The 23,095-nt window shown below is 40.3% G+C and overlaps 1 protein-coding gene across 6 annotated transcripts in view; it reads left to right on the top strand.

The window, feature by feature from the left end:
- FAM168A (family with sequence similarity 168 member A) overlaps positions 1-23,095 on the top strand; it is a 235,585-nt gene that overhangs the window by 37,371 nt on the left and 175,119 nt on the right. For 4 of the 6 annotated variants that reach the window (XM_042904870.1, XM_042904869.1, XM_042904868.1 and 1 more), the window contains one exon: positions 13,483-13,556. The gene's annotated coding sequence lies outside the window, so the exon portion shown is untranslated. Of the gene's footprint in view, positions 1-13,482; positions 13,557-14,106; positions 14,186-14,750; positions 14,982-23,095 lie in introns of those variants that run through there. The other 2 variants (XM_042904867.1, XM_042904872.1) reach the window with 2 other exon arrangements.

Below are 23,095 nucleotides of genomic sequence, written 5' to 3' on the forward strand. Positions count from 1 at the left end.
TTCTTAACCCCAATGACTTGTGTCTCTCCTACATGCAAAATACTCTCACCTTCCTGTAAGGCCCTGAAAGTCTCATCCCATCACAGTATCAACTTGAAATCCTGAATTTTGTCATTTTAGTCAAATTCAGATGAAAACAAGTCTCCTTGGGAGTAGTTCCTCAAGTAGTCTCATCAAGTACAGTTCTGCTTTATCCAAACACCTGCAAATGAGAGACAAGTTGTCTTCTCTCTACCTGCCCAACATCCCAAGCAGGACCAAGGTAACTGCTATCGACCTTCCTGCTCAAATAGAGAGGAAACAGGTACACAGGAGTCACTGGTCCATAGCAATTCTGAAATCAAGCAGGGCACACATTGCTTCTGAAATCAAGCACTTACATGATTCAGACCAAACTTGGGAATACTTCCTTGTGGGTCTTGGTTCTGCCCTCAGAGTCATCCTTCTTTTCTCATGAAAGATTGACCATATTTGCAGCTGAGTAATTTTTTCAGCCCATTTCCTCAACTATTATACAAGTTTAGAAATCTAAAGTTTTCTTTTCATTTTATATTGTCCCTGTTCCTTTCAAATATAGGCATTTGAGTTTGTGACACGTGGTTTAGACAAAGGTCTTGTAGGGAAAAACAAAATCCATATTTAGGGAGCTTCCATGAGTTCTATATGACCAAAACATTGGGTGTTCCCTGGGTTTCTCTTTGCTAGAATGTTTAAACATATACTCACAATTATTACTTACTTGTGTCAGCCCTCATATCTGACTGTGATAACCTCTAGGGCAGGGCCTATTTCTCGAGGACAAATAGACAAAGCCATTATCATGCTGGGATATTTTAATACAACTCTCTCAGTAACTGATAGAATATGCAAATAAAAATATCAATAAAGACAAATGAAATTTGAATGACATGCTTCAGAATTTTGACATAATTGACATAATAGAACATTGGATCCAATAACAATAGAATACATATTCTTTTCAAGTGCACACAAATATTTATTGATATGCTGAGCCATAATGTAAGTCTAACTGAATTTCTAAGAGTTAAGATCATACAGAGTATGTTCAATGACCACAGTTGGATTATGCTAGTAATCAAAAACACAAAGAAAACTAGAAAATCCCCAAATAATGCAAAGGTCAAAAAAGAAATCACAATAGAAATTACAAAGTATTTGATTCAAATGATAATGAAAATATAATATGTCAAAACCTGTGGAATGTAGCTAAAGCCATGTTTAGAGGGAAATCTGTGGCTTCAAGTGAGTATATTGAAAAGAAAACAATGGCTGAAAATAAATTATCTAAATATCTATTTCAACTAGTCAGGAAAAACACCCAGAAATTAAATCCAAATGAAGTAGAAAGAAGAAAATAATAAAGTTGACAGAAGAAGTTAATAAAATAGAAAACAAAGATATGAAGGGAGGATTCAAAGAACCAAAAGTTAATTCTCTGATAAGACTAGTAAAGTTGATGAAGTTTTGGCCACATAGGTGAAAGATAAAAAGAGAAGACAAAATTCTCAATTTAGAAATGAAAAGAGTGCCATCCCTACAGATCCTACATGAATCAAAAAGATTGTGGGAGGAAATGGTGAGTAACTATATCCCAACACGCTTGAAATTCAGATGACATGAACAGATAACTAGAAAAACACAGCCTACTAAAACTGACACAAGAGGAGACAGGAAAACTGAGTAGTTTCTGTTAAATTTTTTCTATTAAAGAAATTGAATTTTTTATTAAAAAAAAAAATCTTCCCACAAAGAAAACTCCAAGTCCAGATTCTTCCAGAGGACAGAAAAAATAGAAGTACTTCTCAACTTATTTTATGGGATGAGCATTACCTAGGTACAAAAACCTAGCGAGGACATTATCAGGAAGGAAAATTATAGGCTAAACAAAGATGTGAAAATTCTAAGCAAATTATCAGCAAGCCAAACCCAAAGATCAATAAGTAGGATAATACTACACAACCAAATTGTGTTAACTCCAGGGATACAAAGTTGATCTGACATTTGAAAATTAATATAATGCACCAATTTAACAGAATAAAGTTAAGAAAGTCATAGGATCATCTCAAGAGATGTGGAAAATTAATTTGATAAAAGCCACCAATCATTTATAATAAAATCCTTTCAAACTAAGAATAGAAGGGAACTTCCTTCATCTGATAAGGGGCATGCACAAAAAACCTACATCTAACATCATACTTGCTGATAAAATAGAAAAAGCTTTCCTCCTGAAATGGGAATAAGGAAAGGGTGCCCAGTATCATCCCTTCTAGTCAACATTGTACTGGAGGTCCTCTCCTATGAAGTAACAAGAAAGAGTGTAGAATTAGAAAAAAATAATTAAAATTATAATCATTTGAGGGCAGGGGCCTGGCCTGATTCCTTTGCCGGGGCCTGGCACAGAGTAGGTGTTTGTTTGGTTGGTAACTATTAAGTGGACAGATGGAGAAATGGATGGACAAAGAGAATGTTAAGTAGTAGGGCCCCAAGGCAGGGGCCTATCTTGTAGGGCACTGATGACTACATAATCAACAGAAAAAATAAAACAGCAGTGAAATTACACACAGTGAAAATTTTTTTTAATATTTACTGATTTATTTTGAGAGAGAGAGAGACAAAGAGAGAGTGCAAGCAGGGGAAGGACAGAGAGAGAAGAGAGAGAATCCCAAGCAGGCTCTGCACTGTCAGCACAGAGCCCAATGCGGGGCTTGATCTCATGTAGCATGAGATCATGACCTGAGCCGAAATCAAGAGTGGGTCGCCTAACCCATTGAGCCACCCAGGCATCCCTGAAACTTTTTATTGATGAAAAATTGATAAAAGGATCAGGGAAATCTTCTTGATAAAGTGTAGATCAGCAAAGGTTTGGCCACCGTCTTCATTTCTTTTCTCTCTCTAGGAGCTTTAGTAGAGAGTCAAGATATTTGGCCCCCACTTTGACCCTAAAGATTAAAATTTTTTTTTAAGATTTTTATTTTTATTTTTTAAAGTTTATTTGTTTATATTGAGAGAGACAGAGATAGCACATGAGCAGGGGAGGGGCAGAGAGAAGGGGAGAGAGAGAGAATCCCAAGCAGGCTCTGCACCGTCAGCGCAGAGCCCACAAAACTGTGAGACCATGACCTGAGCCAAATTCAAGAGTCGGACGCTTAACCGACTGAGCAACCCATGCGCCCTTAAAGATTTTTATTTTTAAGTAATCTCTACACCCAACGTGGGGCTCAAACTCACAACCTTGAGATCATAGGTTACATGCTCTACCGGCTGAGTCTACCTGACCCTGAGGACGTTTTTGTCTTGTAGTTATGAATACAAATTTTTGATGGAATTATATCATATTGATTACTTTTCACTGAGAAAATATTTCCCAGAACAAATCCCATTAAGTCAGTTCAATACCTTTGATTTTTCCATACAGTCATTAAATCTATTTCCAACTTACTCATTTTGGCTTAAATTGAACTATAATTATCTTCATCTGAAAAATAATTTTCGGTATAAATTTCATAATGATGATTTGTGTTACCAGTCAATTTAAAAAATCCATATCACAGTTTAATAATTATAGCTTCTGCCATTGTAAGTTATCTTTTGTGGTCATTATTTCTATTTTCTATGGAGTTCACTTTTCCTGGGATGAATTTTCCAGATCTACATTTTGTCAAGAAGGCTTCCTTGATTTTTCCATCCATTTTAGTCAATGAGTAATTTCACTGTGTGCAATTTAGATGTTGTCAGTTTTATTTTTTTCTGTTGATTATATAGCGGGTATGAATCTTACTCCACAAAGTTAGGGAAGTAAGAAATGACATATTACTTTATTCAATTTAAATCAAATTAAATCCAATTCAGAGCTTACATTATATGGGCTCCTTCCCCTGCAAAGGATCTGGTCTTTTGTAGAGAAAAATATTTTGATTAATGGATACCAATGTCCTTCTATCTACCATGCGCTGTCCCTCCAGACAGCAGGCCACACATATGTCCAAGCCCCAGACCTTCCTACTTCTGGTAATCTCTCACTACCCTCAAAGGCATTGGCTCCTGAATGGCCTTTGCAGAAAACAGCCCCCCAGGCTCTCTTGGGTGAGATGCAGACACATTTCTTTTCCCCTTAATTCATCCAGGTTAGGATTAGAATGTTTCAAGAGAAGTTTAGGAGAAAACAAAAAGCCTACAAGAAAATGTGAGAGCTGGAAAGGATGGGTTTGGTGCATTCTTTGATAAATTTGTGCAAATTTATCCTCTTTGAAATCAGTTTTGACTGTCAAAAGGTGATTGTTCACAATAGATAAAGACTTCCTAAAACTGGGGAAAAAAGGAACAGCCCCCGCCTCCTTAAGACTACAATGAGAGCAAACTAGTGGGTACGCAGGTGGTTATTCCATTCTCAGAACTTTTCCATCTCTAGCAGAACAGCAACATGGCAGGCCATAGGTATTTGGACAGAGGCTCTGACTTCTAGGCTTTTCCCTCTGGGGGATTTCCTGCCTCAGTCTTGTTCTCTCTGCACTGTTTTGCTTACCTCAAGTGTATTCTCTGAGACGTAAGATCAGTCCATCCAGAGACAACTTCCCGTCTGCCTGATCTTGTCCGCTTTGCTCTATTCATTCCTGCCATCCCCAAGTGTCTCCTGCCAACCTTTCTAAAGCTTTCCTCTTTCATAAAGAACCAAAACAATACAGTTGTAAACAAATACAACAAAACAAAATGCAAAATCCTTGTCTCTTTACAGAGTTGTAGGGTTGAAGAGAAATTTACATTAGACACTCATAACAGCCCTGGGAGGTATGTGTGAATATCCACATTTTGCAGAAAGATGAAGTGACTTGCCCAAAGGTCACACAGCTTGTGAGGATGGAGATAGGAAGGAGGATTGGAGTTCAATTCTGGCTGGATCCTTAGTCTCTGCCAACTGCATGGCACTACCTTCTCAACCCCACACTCCATTAAAAATTCCTATCACATGGCCAACAGACACATAGAAAGATGCTCAATATCACTCATCATCAGGGAAATACAAATCAAAACCACATTGAGATACCACCTCACACTGGTCAGAGTGGCTAGAATGAACAACTCAGGAAACAACAGATGTTGGCGAGGATGTGGAGAAACAGGAACCCTCTTGCAAACTGGTGCAGCTGCTCTGGAAAACAGTGTGAAGTTTCCTCAAAAAATTAAAAATAGAACTACCCTATGACCTAGCAATAGCACTACTAGGAATTTCTGCAAAGGATACAGGAGTGCTGATTCATAGGGGCACATGTACCCCAGTGTTTATAGCAGCACTTTCAACAATACCCAAATCATGGAAAGAACCCAAATGTCCAACAACTGATGAATGGATAAAGAAGATGTGGTTTATATATACAATGGAATACTACTTGGCAATGAGAAAGAACGAAATCCTGCCATTTGCAATAACATGGATGGAACTGGAGGGTATTATGCTAAGTGAAATAAGTCAGTCAGAGAAAGACAGATATCATATGTTTTCACTCATATGTGGAACTTGAGAAACTTAACAGAAGACGATAGGGGTAGGGAGGGGTAAAAAATAGTTTCAAACAGAGAGAGAAGCAAACCCATAAGAGACTCTTAAATACAGGGAACAAACTGAGGGTTAATAAGGGGGTGGGGGAGAGGGGAAAATGGGTGATGGGCATTGAGGAGGGCACTTGTTGGGATGAGCACTGGGTGTTGTATGTAAACGATGAATCATGGGAATCTACCCCCGAAACCAAGAGTGCACTGTATACACTGTATGTTAACTAACTTGACAATTAATTATATTTAAAAAAAATTCCTTTCCCGGGGCACCTGGGTGGCTCAGTCACTTAAGCATCTGACTTTGGCTCAGGTCATGGTCTCATGATTCGTGGGTTTGAGCCCCACATTGGGCTCTGTGCTGACAGCTCAGAGCCTGGAGTCTGCTTTGGATTCTGTGTCTCCCTCTCTCTCTGCCCCTCCCCCGCTCACACTCTGTGTCTCTCAAAAATGAATAAACATTAAAAAAATTTTTTAAAAATTAAAATTCCTGTCACAGACACAAGCCCCCAGTCTCTGTCGTCCCTTCCTGCATAATTTTTATGCTCTAGTCCAACTACTTGGAAGAGAGATTCTTCCAATTTTAGTATATGTGCTGCCGAAGCGAGCACTGGAAGAGAGATTCTTAACCTGGGGCCTGAGAGTCCAGAGGGCTGTGCTCTTGGATGGGAGAGCTACATTTTTATATTCATTAATCTTTACAGAAATCTGGTTTTTCTTTCCATTTTGAATATAGGTGACAAGCCGCAAGTAGACTTAGCAGTACCTTCCAATTTTGTCACCAACAGAAATCACAGATGTTTCCCTATCACATTACAGTTGTTGCAAAATATCTTGAAATATTTTGAAATATCTTGAAAATATGCTGACATATTTTGTGTTCATCACTACTTTGAAACTGTGTAGTTATTAGGTAGTGAGATCTTTAATTTGTGAATGAATATATATTCATATTTGATCACTGTATTTCAGTATAAATGGTTTCTTTGGTAATTCTGGTATTTTATGTTATGCACTTACAATCATTATTTTGAGAGGAGCTTCGTAGGCCTTAGCAGCCTACCTAAAGGGTCCATGGCACGAAAAGGGTTGAGAACCCCTGATCTGAGTTTTCCTGAACTCAGGGACGCTTCCTCTGCCCTCTACAGGTTCCTTCACTGTCTGATGAGTTCCTCCTCATCCTTCAGAGTACACTTCAAGGGTTTCCACTTCAGTAAACTTTCCCAAAGGAGCTCAGTCCAGAATGGAATTTGATAACTAGAGTACCAGTGACCTCTCTCTCTTGGCCCCAATTCCACCCAAATCCCAGGCAGCCAATGCAGGAGTTACTGTGCCTGGGGTCAGTACCTTATGCTGAATGAATAATACATAAGTATCCAACGCTGTCCATCTTCTTCTAGGGGGGGTTCATAGATCCCACCCAGAGGAACCTCAGCTCTTCTGGAAATAAAAGCACTTGTTCTTGTTCTTTCTCTTTTTCTGGAATGCTTTCCCACCTTCTAGTTGAAATGAAAATTGGTGGCTCCTTCCTTTCCCTTCCTCCACCAGCCAAACATCACCCAAATAAAAAGAGAAGATCTCTATTGCTCTCTGGACAAGGCAAAGTTATGAATCTCCTGGGTCAGGCACTGTACTTGACATGAATTAATTCATTTCACCCTATGAAGCGGATAATATTAGTCACATCTTACAATGGAGGACATGGAGGTTCAATAAGGACAAATGATTTTCTCAATGTGGTAGCCTCTAGGTGGCTGAGCTGCGATATGAACCCAGATCTGGTCTCCTAAGTCTGTGCAATTTGTATGATACCAGAATTCTTTCTACTCATTCAAAGTATGGGCCACCCCAGGAGACAGGTCAAGAACTACTAGTTAAAAAGAGAAAAGGCATGGATTTGAAGACAATGGATGTTAACACAAATTTTCCATAGCTGCTTTTAGAGATTAAGTGGAACGGATAAACATTTCCCAAAATATACTCTTCTGAATCTTTTTGGGGGGTCTTAAAATATTTGCTAATTAGTTGATTACTTGGGCTTCCAGCTTAATTGGTATATTGGTCTCCTAGGACTGCCTTAACAAATTACTACAAACTCGTGGCTTAAAACAACAGAAATGCGGGGCGCCTGGGTGGCTCAGTCGGTTAAGTGGCCGACTTCGGCTCAGGTCATGATCTCGCGGTCCGTGAGTTCGAGCCCCGCGTCCAGCTCTGTGCGGACAGCTCATAGCCTGGAGCCTGTTTCAGATTCTGTGTCTCCCTCTCTCTGACCCTCCCCGTTCATGCTCTGTCTCTCTCTGTCTCAAAAATAAATAAATGTTAAAAAAAAAAAATTAAAAAAAAAAAAACAAAACAGAAATGTATCCTTGCACAGTTGAGAGGCCAGGTGTCTGAAATCAAGATGTTAGCAGGCTTGGTTCTTCCTGGAGGCTTCGGGAGAATCCATCTATGCCTCCCTCCCAGCTTCCAGTGGCTTCCAATAGTCCTTGGTGTTCCTTAGCTTGGGGCTGCGTGACTACTCATCTCTGCCTCTATCTTCACATGGCCTTCCCATTTATTGTCTCTGTGTCTCAAATCTCTTCTCTTTTTTCTAATAAAGACACCTCCACTCACTGGATTTAGGGCCCACCTAAATCCAGGATGGATCTCATCCTTAGATTTTTAATAGCCAAGATTCTACTTTCTAATAAGATCGCATTCACGTGCACGAGGGTTAAAACTGGGACTTTCTGGGAGACACAATTTAACCCACTATAATCAGACTGCTTTTTTTTTTTGTTTTCAAGTTTATGAACTGAGCAGCTTTATGTAAAGGATCTTCCTAAACGTAAACTTCCCAGCAAATTCTCTCCTGACCTTCATCAGTAACAGCCCTCACTTCTGTCAGCTTTTCAGAGCATGCAAAACATCTGGTACTTTGATTAATTCTTTTATCTGCCCTGGGGTTCTATATGGTCAGCAATTTTATGGATAAGGATCAGGTGTAGGAGGGGAAGTGACTAAACACGCATTCCTAGTTGAGTTAGGATTTGAACCTGGGATGTCAAGCCTCTTTCCTCCAATTGCCTGCTGCTGCATGGAAGCTTCCATAGCTGTTAATGTTTGTGCAGATTCATTTATGATTTACCTTTGCCCTTAATTTATCTTTCCATTGTCATTTAAAAAAACTCTTCCCCCAAGCTTTATTGTTATTTCCCTTGTTGATTATATGGTCTATATACTTGTCATGTTAATTAAAAAATAAACTTCCTTAGATTTTTTAAAAAAATATTTTATTTTTAAGTGATCTCTATGCCCATTGTTGGCCTTGAACTCTCAAGCCAAAGATCTAGAGTCCCATGCTCCACTGACTGAGCCAGCTAGCAGCCCCTAATGGATTGATTTATTCTTTTTTTAACGTTTATTTATTTTTGAAGGAGAGAGTGTGAGTAGGGGAGGGGCAGAGAAAGAGAGAGACACAGAATCTGAAGCAGGCTCGAGGCTCTGAGCTGGCAGCACAGAGCCCGACGCGGGGCTCAAACTCACAAACCCTGAGATCACAACCTGAGCCGAAGTCTGACGCTCAACCAACTGAGCCACCCAGGCGCCCCTGATTTGTTCATTAATTCAACCACTATTTACTGAAGGCTTACGCTGGGAGAAGCCCCCGGCTGAACTGATTTAGGTGGGTCACAGAGATGAACCAGACCACCTTGCTCCTTGTCCTTGAGGACAGTAAATAGACAGTGAACATATAGTGTGAGCAGTCCATGGGAGCACAGTGGGCTCCTAACCTAACCAAAGGTGAGGAGAGGCTTCCTGATGTCGGAATTGGGTCTTAAAGGATAGATATATAGGATGCAATCCTATTCTTTAGTATTGGTTGTTAGAATTAAATATTAGGATGGGCATTTGATACCCATCTACTGAATGTTATTATGTTATTAGTTTTCTAGCACTCTGGGAAAATGGCCTAACAGGTTGATATAACAGCCTTCATCACAAATGGTAGTAACTTCCATTTGTCCAGTGTTTGGTCATTTACAAAACATTTTCATACTCCTTATCTCATTTGCTATCACAAAAAAAAATCTCTTTTTAAAATATATTTAGGGGTGCCTGGGTGGCTCAGTCGGTTGGGCATCCGGCTTCGGCTCAAGTCATGATCTCACGGTCTGTATGTTTGAGCCCCATGTCAGGCTCTGTGCTGACAGCTCGGAGCCTGGAGCCTGCTTCAGATTCTGTGTCTCCCTCTCTCTCTGCCCCTCTCCCACTCATGCTCTCTCTGTCTCAAAAATAAAAATAAACATTAAAAAAATTAAATATATTTAAAACATTTTAATTCAAGGGGTGTCTAGGTGGCTTAGTCGGTGAAGCGGCCGACTTCAGCTCAGGTCATGATCTTGTAGTTCGTGGGTTCGAGCCCTGCTGTGCTGACAGCTCAGAGCCTGGAGCCTGCGTTGGATTCTGTGTCTCCCTCTCTCTCTGTCCCTCCCCAGCTCATGTTCTGTCTGTCTCTCTCTCAAAACTAAATAAACATTTAAAAATTTAATTCCAGGATAATTAGCATACAGTGTTTCAGGTATATGATATAGTGATTCAACAATTCTATACATTACTCAGTGCTCATCACTTAGTACTCTTAATCCCCTTACCTGTTTCACTCATGTCTCCACACAACCCCCCCCCCCCCATAACTATTAATTTGTTCTCTATAGTTAAGAGTCTGGTTTTCTTTTTTGCTTGCCTCTTTTTTTATTTTGTTTCTTAAATTCCACATATGAGTAAAATCATATGGTATTTGTCTTTCTCTGACTGACTTATTTCACTTAGCATAATACTCTCCAGAGCCATGTGGTTGTAAATGGCAAGATTTTATTCTTTTTTTATGACTGAGTAATATTCCATTTTATACACACACACACACACACACACACACACACACATACACACACACCCCATATCTTCTTTATTTATCTATTGATGGAAACTTGGGCTGCTTCCATTTTGGTTATTATAAATGCTGAAATAAACATAGGGGTGCATATATCTTTTTGAATTAGTGTTTTTGTTTTCTTTGGGTAAATACCCAACAGTGGAATTACTGGATCATATGGTAATTCTATTTTTAATTTACAAAAAGCTCTTTGAGAATGCTTTGTTTATATTCATGCATTTTTCTTGTTTATCTTAGCTAAACTCTAAAATTATAATTTAATTTTCCATTAAGATGATTGCAAAAGTTTAAAAATTAAGTTACATAATTTTTGGAACTTGTAAACATTCAAATTGCACCAAGTGTTAAACCAGGGCTTGGTTTCTGATCCTAATTCGGCCATCTCTTCCTCTCTCTGGGCCTCAATTTTCTCTGCTATAAAATGGGCATGTAAAGGAAGTTTAGGCTGAAGGATTAAATGACATAATGGATCTTAAATGCCAGCCCAGCAGCTGGCTCAATGAAAATTGGTTCTCCTAACATGGTCTGTAATGTCCATTTTCCTGCCATTCTAATGCAATACTTTTTTTTTTTTTTTTTTTTTGCAAGCAATTCTTAAGAGTCCAGCCCACACATGTGTGCCAATGCTCTTAAAGAGATGCTTTGAGAGAAAGAGGAGCTCAAACAAACTCATTAACACAGTGGAGACAAAACCATCTCACAGTCCCAGTTAATCAGATAATAACAGGGAAAGGATAGTGTTTTGACACTGTCATTTTGTCCTTGAGTGTGTTTTGGTTGGGTTGCAGAAAACAAAAAAAAAAAAAAATTAGATGTGGTAGAAATAATCAACACAAAATAAAACTGACAATGGCTAAAACTACATGTGGTAAACATTTATTATGGATGGAAAAGCAAACTGAATGATCCCATCTTTGTTGGTAACATTAAACATTGCAAAGTTGACCCCTGGGAAGATTCCACTTGGTAGACATAATCAACACAAAATAAAACTGACAATGGCTCAAACTGCTTCCAGGAAAAGGTGGAATTGGTGGAAATAATGACTAGAAACTTCATAATAGCTGAAGCAAAAATCAGTAAAAATTGGTAAAGATAAAAGATAACCGAAGAATCTGATCTTTCTTGTAAAATTGACAGAGAAAAGAATATATCTTGATGCAAATTTAATATAGAAAAAGATCTAGAAAAGTTAGAAATTGTTTAACTGTGCTATACAGAAAATTTATCAAGGAATTAAATTGGCTTCATGGAGTTGATTCCTTAAATACTTTAATAAATCCATTAATAATGGTCTAATTCTGAGTAAAAAGTTTACATACCAACAGTTGGTGGGGATTCGGAGAGAGAATTCTCAAATTAGATGAAGGGTTTGCACTGTAAGTGTCACTTAACAGTCTCCAAATACTCTCATACTCATCGCTTTATTGGATTCTCCTAATAACGTTTTGAGGGGACAGGGCAGGAATCATTCCTTCCATTTTACAGATGTAAACACTGAGATTCAGGACAGTTAAGAGACTTACTAAAGGTCACCCAGCATGTTTAAGGCAAGGTCTAATTTAGGATAGTCTGGTAAACTTTCTCATCCCTGTGACCCTAAACCTGATAATGCTTTACTTCCTGGCCAGACCAGATCCCTTCTAATTCTGATCTTCACCTGGCCCCCCTCTTTCTTCCAGTAGGACAAATGGGAAAAAGAAGGAGGAGGGGAGTAAAGAGGGTTTAGAAGAGGGCCTGGGCAATGCAACAATTAGGGAGGGGAAGGGACTTCCCTGTCACATAGCAAACATGTCACAGGCACTTTTCTTACTCAGCTCAGAAAAGAGAGGGGCACTTGGTGGCTCAGTTGTTTAAGTGTCCGACTTTGGCTCTGGTCATGATCTTGCGATTCATAGGTTAGAGACCCATGTTGGGCTCTGTGCTGACAGCTCAGAGCCTAGAGCCTGCTTTGGATTCTGTCTCCCCCTCTCTCTGCCCCTCCCCCACTCGTGCTCTGTCTCTCTCTCTCTCAAAAATAAACACTAAAATTTTTTTTAAAAACTTAAAAAAAGGGAGCAGAGGGGCTATGATATTTGGGGAAATGTATGTATGGGACTGGGCTTTTAAGGCTGGGCAAAAAGGATGAAAATGAGATAGGCAGTTTGAAAATGATAGTGCCCGCGGCACCTGGCTGGTTCAGTTGGTGGAATGTGCAACTTTTGATCTCAGGGTTGTGAGTTTGAGCCTTACATTAGGTGTAGAGATTACTGAAAAAAAAAAAAAAATCTTAAAAAAAAAAAAAAAGAAAATGACAGTGCCCGATATATTTGGGCAGAGTGAGTCATAAGGAACAGAAGTGTAACTAGAGTTAGGTGGGGTGAAGCTGAAGAGATTGATTGCAGCAGGGCTGTAGACCACATTAACCTCTGATACAAGGAACCTGGCCTTTCTCACGTAGGCTTGAGGTTCTCCAGTGGGCTGGCTAGTGGAGCTTGAATGTTCTAGTGTTCAGAACATCAAGGAATAACAATATCCTAAATCTAAAATACCATAACAGGACTTATGCTAAATAGGGGATCATCTGATGCCATGTTCCATATGCTAGGAGAGTTGGACACAGAAGAAAAATTATTTTTTTAAGTATAAGACTTATTCAGTCAATAGACAATGTTTTGTTTAAGGAGAGCTTTGCAGACCCTTTACAGTAACTCTGTTCCTCCCTCCTCACTCCCCATCTCCACAGAGATCTCTGGCCCAGAGATTAAAAACCAGTGCTATAAGAATTCAGATAGAAAGAAAATTAATGTGCCTAAAATTCATTCTAGGGAAGGTGGGATTTTGGTTTGAATTTCAAGAATGAGGAGAAAAGGAGGAAATGGCTTTGGAAAGACCGGAAGAAGTAAAAATTTGAGAATAGGTAATGAGAATAGAAAACATTCTACTAATTTAATGGTCTTTTATTAATTGTAAATAACCACCATTATTTGTTTTAATAGTGGAACTGTTGAGCTCACAGAAAAACCAGACAGGCCTCATCCCAGAGCACCACCGAGGGCAACAGGAAGCCGTGGTAAGCTTTTAGGCAGCAAAGAACTGTTGTTGGATTTTGGAAATTTTTTGAAAATAGTCTTATAACTTAAAAAATTAGATGCTCTTTTTTAAACAGTTCAGGCAATAAGAAAATAAGAATTACTTGAAATCTGACACCCTTTCCTCCAAGATAAACACTGATAGTATTTGGGGGAACCTCTTTGCCTAAGTCTCACTATGCTTTTATAGACTATCGTCTCAAACTTCACGTAAATTGGACCATTTAAAGATGCTGTTCTGTAATCAATGTGTTTCCCTCCAGAATAAATGGTGAATAGCTTTTCGTGTCAATAAATAGATCTACATCATCATTTCAAATAGCTGCTTACTACTGTATTGTTTGTATATACAAATGGAGATTTACAATACCCCGATAATCAAAAACCTCAATGCACCTTGTGCATTCATCTTTTTCAAAATGTTTCATTCTCTTTTTAAGGTAAAAAAAAATTAAAGTAATGGAGCCCGGTCGAAAAGCAACCTCTTTTCACATTTGCATTTAAGTTGCCAAATCGTCCTCTGATTTGCAGGGAGACCAGGAGGGAGCTGCTGAATTAGCTCTGGTGTGACAGTGGCAACGGGGCTGGCGATGAGAGTACAGACTCACAGGTGATCTAGCCCATCTAGGCCTATCCTCAGTGGGTTATTCCTTCCTTTTTTCCTCTCTTTCACTTCTTTTTCTTAACATGGAGGAAGAAACGAGAACTGCATCTCCCAGCATTTCGCAGGCACCACCCCCTGGGAACTCTAGTACCGCCTCTGAGAAGGGTCCGGAAGGAGGGCGGGAGACTGTGGGAGCATGCTGGGAAGTGTAGTCCAGCAGGGGGCGGCGGCGGGTGTATGTGTGTGTAAAGAGGTTGGAGACGTTGCAAACATCGCTACTTTGAGAAGAGGGCTCGGGGAGACCTAACTTTCCTCACAAATAGTTTCTGAGTTTACAAAAGCCGCTAAGGGATGGTTGACTTTACTCCATTGTCCGTGACCAGGGCGGGCGCGGCCACTCTGCATAGGGCGCGCGGCTGGAGGCGTAGGCCGCGGAGGCCAGGCGCGGGCCGGAGCAGGGCATGCCGGGAATTGTGGTCCCGGCGCGCTGAGGCTGTGGGACGTGTCGCGGCGCCGCGCAGGCTCCTCCTTCCCCGCCCTTCTTAGCGGTCCCCCGCCCCCTCCCTCCGCCTCCTCCTCCTTCGCCCGCAGCCGAGCGTCCCCTCCCCCCACCCGTCGGGCTCTTCGTCGGCTACTGCAGAGGATTCAGAGCCGAATCTGAGGAGGAGGCTCTCGGTCCCTGCGCGCCATCCGCCACCTTACTGGACACAGGGGAGGGAGTGAGAGCGTCGTCGCTGTAGCCTCCTGAGAAGACAAGGGCATCGCCGCCTCCGCCGCCGTTTTCGCCTGCAGCGGCTCGCCGGTGAGGAGACCTCCCCCCCTCTCCTGGTCCGCTCTCTCGGAGCCTGGGCCGGTGGTACTTACGGAGAACGAGAGTGGGGGCTGCGGAGCCCCCGCGCGGGTTGGGGGAAGGGGGTTGAGATCGCGATGGAACGGCGGGTTGGCAGGGGAGACTTGTCCAGGCGCGGGCTGGGGGTGGGGTGAGGGTGGGACCCAAGCAGGTTGGGGGGGGGGCGGCGACAAGGGAAGGGGACTTTTAATAGCGATTGACCCGATATGGGACAGGAGCGTGAGCTTGGGAGGTCGGGGTGGAATTTGGGATGTTTTTGGGCGACATGGATGATGAGACTGGAGTGGGATGGCTTTTAATGGGGGAGGGGACTGAATGAGGGTGATGGATTTGGGGTTGGCTTGGAGCAGTTGACAGCTTGGGATCCAGCCGGGGTGCAAGGTGGGGAGATGATTTCAATAGACAGTGGGATTGCAGGGTTGGATAGGACCCTGGGGGAGGGGTGTTAATTCAGGAGGGTGGAATTTGGGATGGACCTAAGGCAGACTAAAGTAGGTGGTAGGGGCTGGGAGTAAGGGGCTTGGCATGGGTTGAGACCTGAGCTTGAAGTGGGCGTTTGCCCTCTGGGGGTGGTGTAATTTGTGGAGACTTATGGAATAGCGTGGGTTAGGAGAGCAGAGGAGGTAGAATTGGGGGTTTTTCTGGGGAGTGCTTATGGAGGTTGGAATAGGAGCTTGGTGGGGGTGGGACTTTCAATGAGAGGAGTATGATGGTGAGCTGGCAGGAGGGGGGTAAATTAGAAGTTAGGCCCAAAATGGGCAGGCAGAGATTGAAATTGGAGGGGGACACAGGGGATGGGATTTAGGGTGATTTTAGAGCCACTGGAAAAGGCATGGTGGCTCCCTGGGTGCGGGGTTGAGTCAGAGGGCTCAGAAGATGCTGCTGGGCTAGACACAGTGAAAGAATAGTGGCAGGTGGTGCACAAGGTTGGGGGATGGTATCTTGAAGAAAATGCCCCTTTCCAAGGTGGTGGAGGGAGTTTTGGAAAAGGAGTGTCTGAGATGAACTGGTAGGACTGGAGGGGTGGTTGCTGATGGTGAGGTGGCAAAGAAGCTATTTAAGGAGTGGGAAACCTGGAGTTGCAGGTGCGGATGGGGCAGGGAGGATGGAGTGGGGCGGTGAGCAGGGCTGGGAAGAAGTGGGTTGGATGATTCTAGAGAGGAAAGATTCTTACGTCCTCCAAGAGACACAAGAGGGTAAGGGGTTGTACTTAAATGGACAGCTTTGGAGGCTGTGGTTAGGGGAGGGACAGTAATCAGAGGGGACTTTGCAGGGGACAGAGAAGGTACATTAAAGACTTTCTTTCCTAGAGGATGTCTTAAGCTGTTAGTTCGATCTTTTTGTTTCATTTGTATTAGTATCATATTTGGAAGTAAATCAACCCGAAAGGTGAAGTTAAGAGGGGCTTCAGTTAAAGTAGAATTAAGGGGGGGGGGGGCGACGGGAGGGTGTTTTCTATTCATTTATCATAAAAAGAAACTTTGAGGAAAAAACCTCCCAAACTAAAGATGGAGAAGATAAATCTGAAATGTGATAGATATCTTTCTATATGATGTCTCTGCCTGCTTCTTCCCACCCTCCCCTTGGTGCATTTGAAAATTAGTCCTGGAATTTGGAATTAAATAGATTTGATGAGTTGAGATATTTAAGGGAGCATTTCTTGCTTGAGAACCCATAAATGAGACTGAAAAATATGAGGCTGAATTTATTTCTTAGGCAAAGTGCATGTATGTAGAAAGAGCTTAGGCCTTTTTTTTTTTTCTCTCTCCTCTTAAAATTGATTGTCTGAAGACTCCATTTATTGGTGTCCTGGTTTGCAAGGCAATTAGGCCCATCATTGTATTGCAGGCTAATAATCCTGAGATGAATCTTGGCACCACTGCTTTATGTAAACAGAGAGAAGACAGGAAATACGGAAATGTCATAAATATTCATTGGTGAAATGGTTTGGTATTGATGGAGTTTTTCATTTGATTCTCTTTTGACATTACTTGATAAGATTTAAAATAATTGGACTATATTTCTATAGATTGAATTTTCTCCTAAAGGAATTCAGATGGTCAGAATTCTGTCTGATGTGGCTAAGTAAAGCATATAGAATCATTTTTGTGTTTTTTTTAGGAGTTGGTGTTGATATAGGAACATTGCATTAACTGCAGAAACAGTGTCTCCATCTATTCATCAGCAATTTTATTTAAAGCTTCATGGTATGTTCATTCTTATGGCAGAATAGTGATCCTGGAAGGTAGAGAGGGGTGTGATTGGGGGGAAACAGTTTTAGGGAAACAATTTTTTGCACTTAATTGCATTAACTATGATATGTTAAACATGAAGTAGCTGTTGATTAGAGCTCAGACTGAGAAAACATGAGGAGGGATGTAAAGAGGATAAAATTGGCATCAACAGGATCAAAATGATTTTTTGTTTGCTTGTTCAAGCTTCAGACTTCAGCTCGTAAACAATCCATTTTCCTTGGCTTTCACAGTTGAGCATGTAAAAATGCCCAATACTTAGAATCCTTTTTTTTTGTTGTTCCAAAATAGGTAGAATGATGGAAGATTTGACTTATCCTTGGGATTGAAAGTGTTTTGTTATAAGGAAGCTGTATTACAATAAAAACCAGGTTTGAGCAGTTACCTGTAATTCAGTGAGAGTGTAATCTAATGCAAGCATTTCTTCTCATAACTTTGGGGTGCAGACATTGCTTTTGCGGATCTGCAGGCTTGAGCTAGAGGTGAGATATTTATGTTAAAGCTCTAGCTTTTGAAAGCTCAAAATGAAGAGTAATCACCTGGGAGAAGCGTCTTGGTGGATTTTTCCCCCGTCACAGCTGTGGGCACCTGTGCAGTAGAAATGTATATAAAGTGTGTGTTTAATTCTTCTGATATTCTGGTAAGAAGGAGGGAGCAGATGGAAGTATTGATAGGCCCCTCGGTAGAATGAATAGCCTGTGAATTTAGGGGTGGAGAGTCCTGGGTTCAAATCCCCATTCTACCTATTGATAGCTGAGTGATTGATTTCAGCAAAGTCATTAAAAACCTTTCATACTTAGTGGTAATGGTTGCACAACATTGTGAATGTACTTCTCCTGAATTGCACACTTAAAAATGGTTAAAATAGTAAAAACAAACAAACACTTTTATGTTTGGCAAGGCCATCAAGGGAAACAAATCAGTTCATGTCCTGAAATAACGTTATGCATTGAAAACACTGTATGTATATGAACTATTTGTTCAATGTTTATTTACTTATTGCCTGCTAAGTGTCAGGGAAATAAAAATGAACAAAAAACAGTTGTGAAGGAGTCTTTCATTGTTGGGAGAGATAGATGAATTAAATATAGTGAGAGGGAGCCTAGGTGTCTCAGTCAGTTAATGCCCAACTCCTGGTTTCTACTCAGGTCATAATCTCCTGGTTTGTGGGATTGAGCCCCATGTTGGGCACTGCGTTGACAGCACGGAGTTTGCTTGGGATTCTCTGTCTCCCCTTCTGCCCCTCCCGTTTGTGCTCTCTCTAAATAAATAAATAAATAATCTTAAATTGAGAAAAGTGAGGCATAACTTGGTGTGGTGAAAGGTGTGGCTTCTGAATTGAGTCCACCATATACTGCTAGCTCTGTGACCTTGGGCACAATAGTCTTATCTGTAAAGTGGGCATGAGAGAACTAATTTTAATTTCATAGGGTTGTTTTGAGGATTAAACAAAATAATCCCTGGAAAGTATTTAACATAGTGGGTTGATTACATAGTACATATTAAAAAACATTAATTGTTGCCATTATTATGAGACAAGAAGATATTAGAATGTAAATAGCCTTGTGTGTCCTACCATTGAGTTCTTGGTATAACGATGTTCTATAATTTAATAAAGAGGGATTACTTTGTATTATCATCTCACAGTTTATCTATTTACATGTTTGTACTGTAGTCTAGGAACTTTAATCAGTAAAGTGCTAAACATATGTTAGCTGTAGCTTCCTCGTCTATAAAATAAGAAGAAAAACTGCTCTGAGGGTTTAAATGAGTTGTTTAAGGTCACAGTAAATGGAAAAGCCTGGGTTACAGCCCCCAAATTCTGATTTTCCAACCCTGTTTGTATCTTCTTTTTACATTGCAGAATAAATCGTATGTATAAAGGTGCATATAATATACGTCTTTATTTTAAAGTATGGTAACAAATTGAAGACCTATCTTTTTCCTACTTAGCTTAAAAAGGAAATTTTTAGTACCTTTAAAGCCTTTTGTTATTCCCTGCCTGATTGAATCTCTCTCCTTCTCTATTCCTCATAAGTAACTGCTTTCCTGAATTTTGTGTGGATCGCTTTCTTGTCTTTATAGTTCTACCAAACAAGTGCATATCTTTAAACAATTTATTTTTTTACTGTTGCAATTTTATGTAAATAGAATCATAGTGTAAGTATTCTCTGGCCATATTCTTATCATTCTTATTTTTTTTCTACCATTAAAATAACATGCATGTGGTAGAAATTGGAAATTACAAAAAGGAAAAGGAAGCAAAATTATTGTCTATAATCCCATTATATGGCTATATTTTTTACTTATATGTATATGTAAGTAAAATTATATGTATACCTCAGTAGATGAGCATGTGTACACACACACAGGGTAGTCTAGATAGCAAGAAGCCAGCTTGCGTTTATGGCTGATGAGATTATCCAGATGTGGATCAATCGTACTTGGAAATAGGAATGGGAGGGGGTAATAGCAGCCTTTGTGAGCTTTGGAACAGCACTTTCTTAGAGCTTTTTCCTCATTGCTAGCTCTGTATTTATTAGATACTAATTCTTTGTTATACCAACGTAGAACTTCATTTCCTGTTTTGATAGGTCACTTCATTCTTTTCATCAGAATTTGTGTGTGTCTTTTTGCAGGTAGTCTGCCTAGTACATTGATCCTTTCCTGGTTGTACAGGAGGGTCTGTCCTCTGATGTACAGAGAGTACCATGGATAGGAAGTCCTCAGTTATACATATCAGAATTTAACAACCTAGACATCAAGAATTTTTTTGTCTAAGAGATGTGAAATCCAGATTCATTAAAATCTGTTGGAGCTTCAGTTTGCTTGTCTGTAAAATGGGTCTCAAATGAGATAATAAATGTGGAAATACTTTTTAAACTGGAAAGTATTATATAAATGTTAGGGTTTTTACCATCCTAGTTTACAAAATTGAAATCCCCACACAGAGGTAAAAAGCTTGTCATATTTGATTTATTGCTTTTCTGAAGAGTTGCTCTTGGAGGAGGGTTATATGGACAGTTCACAATTTCTCCCTTGAAACTTGAAGATTGTTGGATATAGTGGGACAGAGAATGTGCTAGAGGACTTTCTCCTAGTGAATTTATGAGACTTGGTCCCACAGTAACTGTGCTGGCTAGCTCAAAATGAAACGAGGCTATATTGAAGTGGAGAATGCAGTATACAGTGTTTGCTTTTCATTATTCTGACAAAACGCAGTTTTCCACCTGTAACTTATAACCAAGACAGAGAAGTGAGATAAATGATGTGCACATATGTAAAGGGTGATAATACTCCATTGTTGATTTGTTGTATGGGTTAAATGAGATAAAAAGGACAAAGAACCTGGAACACTCACTGGCACATATATAATTGGTGCTTAATATGACAGCCATGACTACTATTATTTTTCTTTTACTTATGAATTGTTTAGAGCAAATTTTTCCTGTATGCTGTTCTTTTGTTCAGTATTTTTCTGAGCTGTAACTCCTCACACTCATTTTACATTTGGAATAGAAATTTATGTAATATTATCATAAGTAAAGCAAAACAAAGAACATAAATCCACAACTGCAACACATTCCAAGGCCAAAGAGCTAGTAGTCCTGTCTGCTTCAGATAGGTTTAAGACATTTGTTCAACAAATACAGGGCCACTTGGGTGGCTCAGTGTCTGACTCTTGGTTTCGGCTTAGGTCATGATCTCATGGTTCATGGGATGGAGCCTGGCATTTGGCCCTGGGCTGATAAACATGGAGCCTGCTTGGGGTCCCCCCCCCCCCTCCCTTTCTCTCTCTCTCTCTCTCTCTCTCCCCCAAAATAAAATAAATAAACTTAAAAAAACCACCAAAATACATATTGAGTGATTATTAGATGGCAGTGAGGGGGGTGCTGTAAGTATGGGTTACAAAAATTAAAATTCCCTGCTCTTAAGGAGTTTAGAGTCGATACATTTGGGAGACAGACATGCCACACATTGCCATAGCATGGTAGGATAAATGCCACAGTGGGGCATGAACAAGGGGCATGGGGAGGATGGAGGTTGGTGTGGCCTGATCTGCCTAGGGGAACTGGCAAGAGACAGGTGTTTGGAGGAATTAATGCTTGAGCTGAGACCTAAAGGAGATGTGGATGTGTTGTGGAAGGAAAGCTTAAAATTGGTTCATGATGTCAAAAGCACAGTCTTCCTTGATTGTTCCCTCCCAGTGTTCTTGTAGGCCTTAGTTTCATACCTCTTTTTAAGGCCTTTCTAGCATGTATACCTACTGTAAGACCAAATGAACAAATCCCCAAACATACTGTACTGTCTTGCTCCTGTTTTTTTGATATGCTATGCCTCTTACCTGGAAAGTCCTCTTCTACTGAATTTCTTAATTTTTACTTTGTCCGTTAGATAAGGTGTATTAATGAACACGTTTTGCGGTTTTTTTGTTCTTCCCAGTTGTTCAGCTGGAAGAGATTTTTGAAGCTATGGAAATCAGCTGATATTTAAGATGAAATCTTTATTGTTTCTGCTTTCTCAGTAACTGTTGGTATTCCTTAGGGTTGGCTCCTTGAGTTACTGAACTAAGATTCTTTCCTGAAGTAGTCTTGCCCACTCTATTGGCTTAAACTGTTACCTATATGCTGATGACTCTGAAATATCTCCAGCATGAAGCTCTCTTGTGAGTTCCAGACTTGTAAATCTGACTAGCTACTGGCCATCTACATACAGATTTTCTACATTTAGATTTTCCTCACATTCATAAGGTCCAAAACAGAACCCATTTTCCCCATATACTTCTAACCTCTTCCATTCTGTGTCCCCTTCCACACAAAAAGTTAAAATCATCTCTTCTTGTAGTCTTGTAACAAATGTACTACCATATATCCAGTCATACTGGCTAATGAATATGTGCCGTTAGTCTTTTCTCTTTTTAAAAATTTTATTTATTTGTTTATAAAAGTTTATTTATTTTGAGAGAGACAGAGACAGTGCGAGTGGGGGAGGGGCAGAGAGAGAGAGAGAGAGAGAGAGAGAGAGAATCCCAGGCAGGCTCCCTGCTGCCAGCACAGAACCCCATGTGGGGCTCGAACCCATGAAGCCGTGAGATCATGGCTTGAGCCGAAACCAAGAGTTGAACACTTAATTGACTGAGCCACCCAGGTGCCCTTCTTTTTTTCTTTCTTTTTTTGTTTTTTTTTAAATTTTAATTCCAGTATAGTTAATATACAGCGTTACCTTAGTTTCAGGTGTACAGTTTAGTGATTCAAACTATTCTGTATGTTATTCCGTGCTCATGACTGAGCACTGGTTTTTTTTTTTTTAATTTTTAATGTTTATTTTTGAGAGAGAGAGAGCGTGAGCAGGGGAAGGGAAGAGAGAGAGGGAGACAGAATCTGAAGCAGGCTCTGGGCTCTGAGCTGTCAGCACAGAGCCCGACGCGGGGCTTGAACTTATGAAACTGTGAGATCATGACCTGAGCTGAAGTTGGATGCTCAACCGACTGAGCCAGCCAGGTGCCCCATGATAAGTGTACTCTTAATCCTCTTCACCAGTTTTACCCATCCTGCCTCTAACCTCCCCTCTGGTAATTATCGGTTTGTTCTCTATAGCTAATAGTCTGTTTTTGGTTTGTCTCTTTTGTTTTTCTTTGTTTCGTTTCTTGAATTCCACATATGAGTGAAATCATATGGTATTTGTCTTTCTCTGACTTATTTCACTTAGCATTTATACCCTCTAGATCTGTCCGTGTTGCATATGGCAAGATTTTATTCTTTTTTTATGGCTAATATTCTATCGTGTATATATACCACATCTTCTTTATACATT

Source organism: Panthera leo, chromosome D1, assembly GCF_018350215.1.
Source record: "Panthera leo isolate Ple1 chromosome D1, P.leo_Ple1_pat1.1, whole genome shotgun sequence".
Lineage (NCBI taxonomy): Eukaryota > Metazoa > Chordata > Mammalia > Carnivora > Felidae > Panthera > Panthera leo.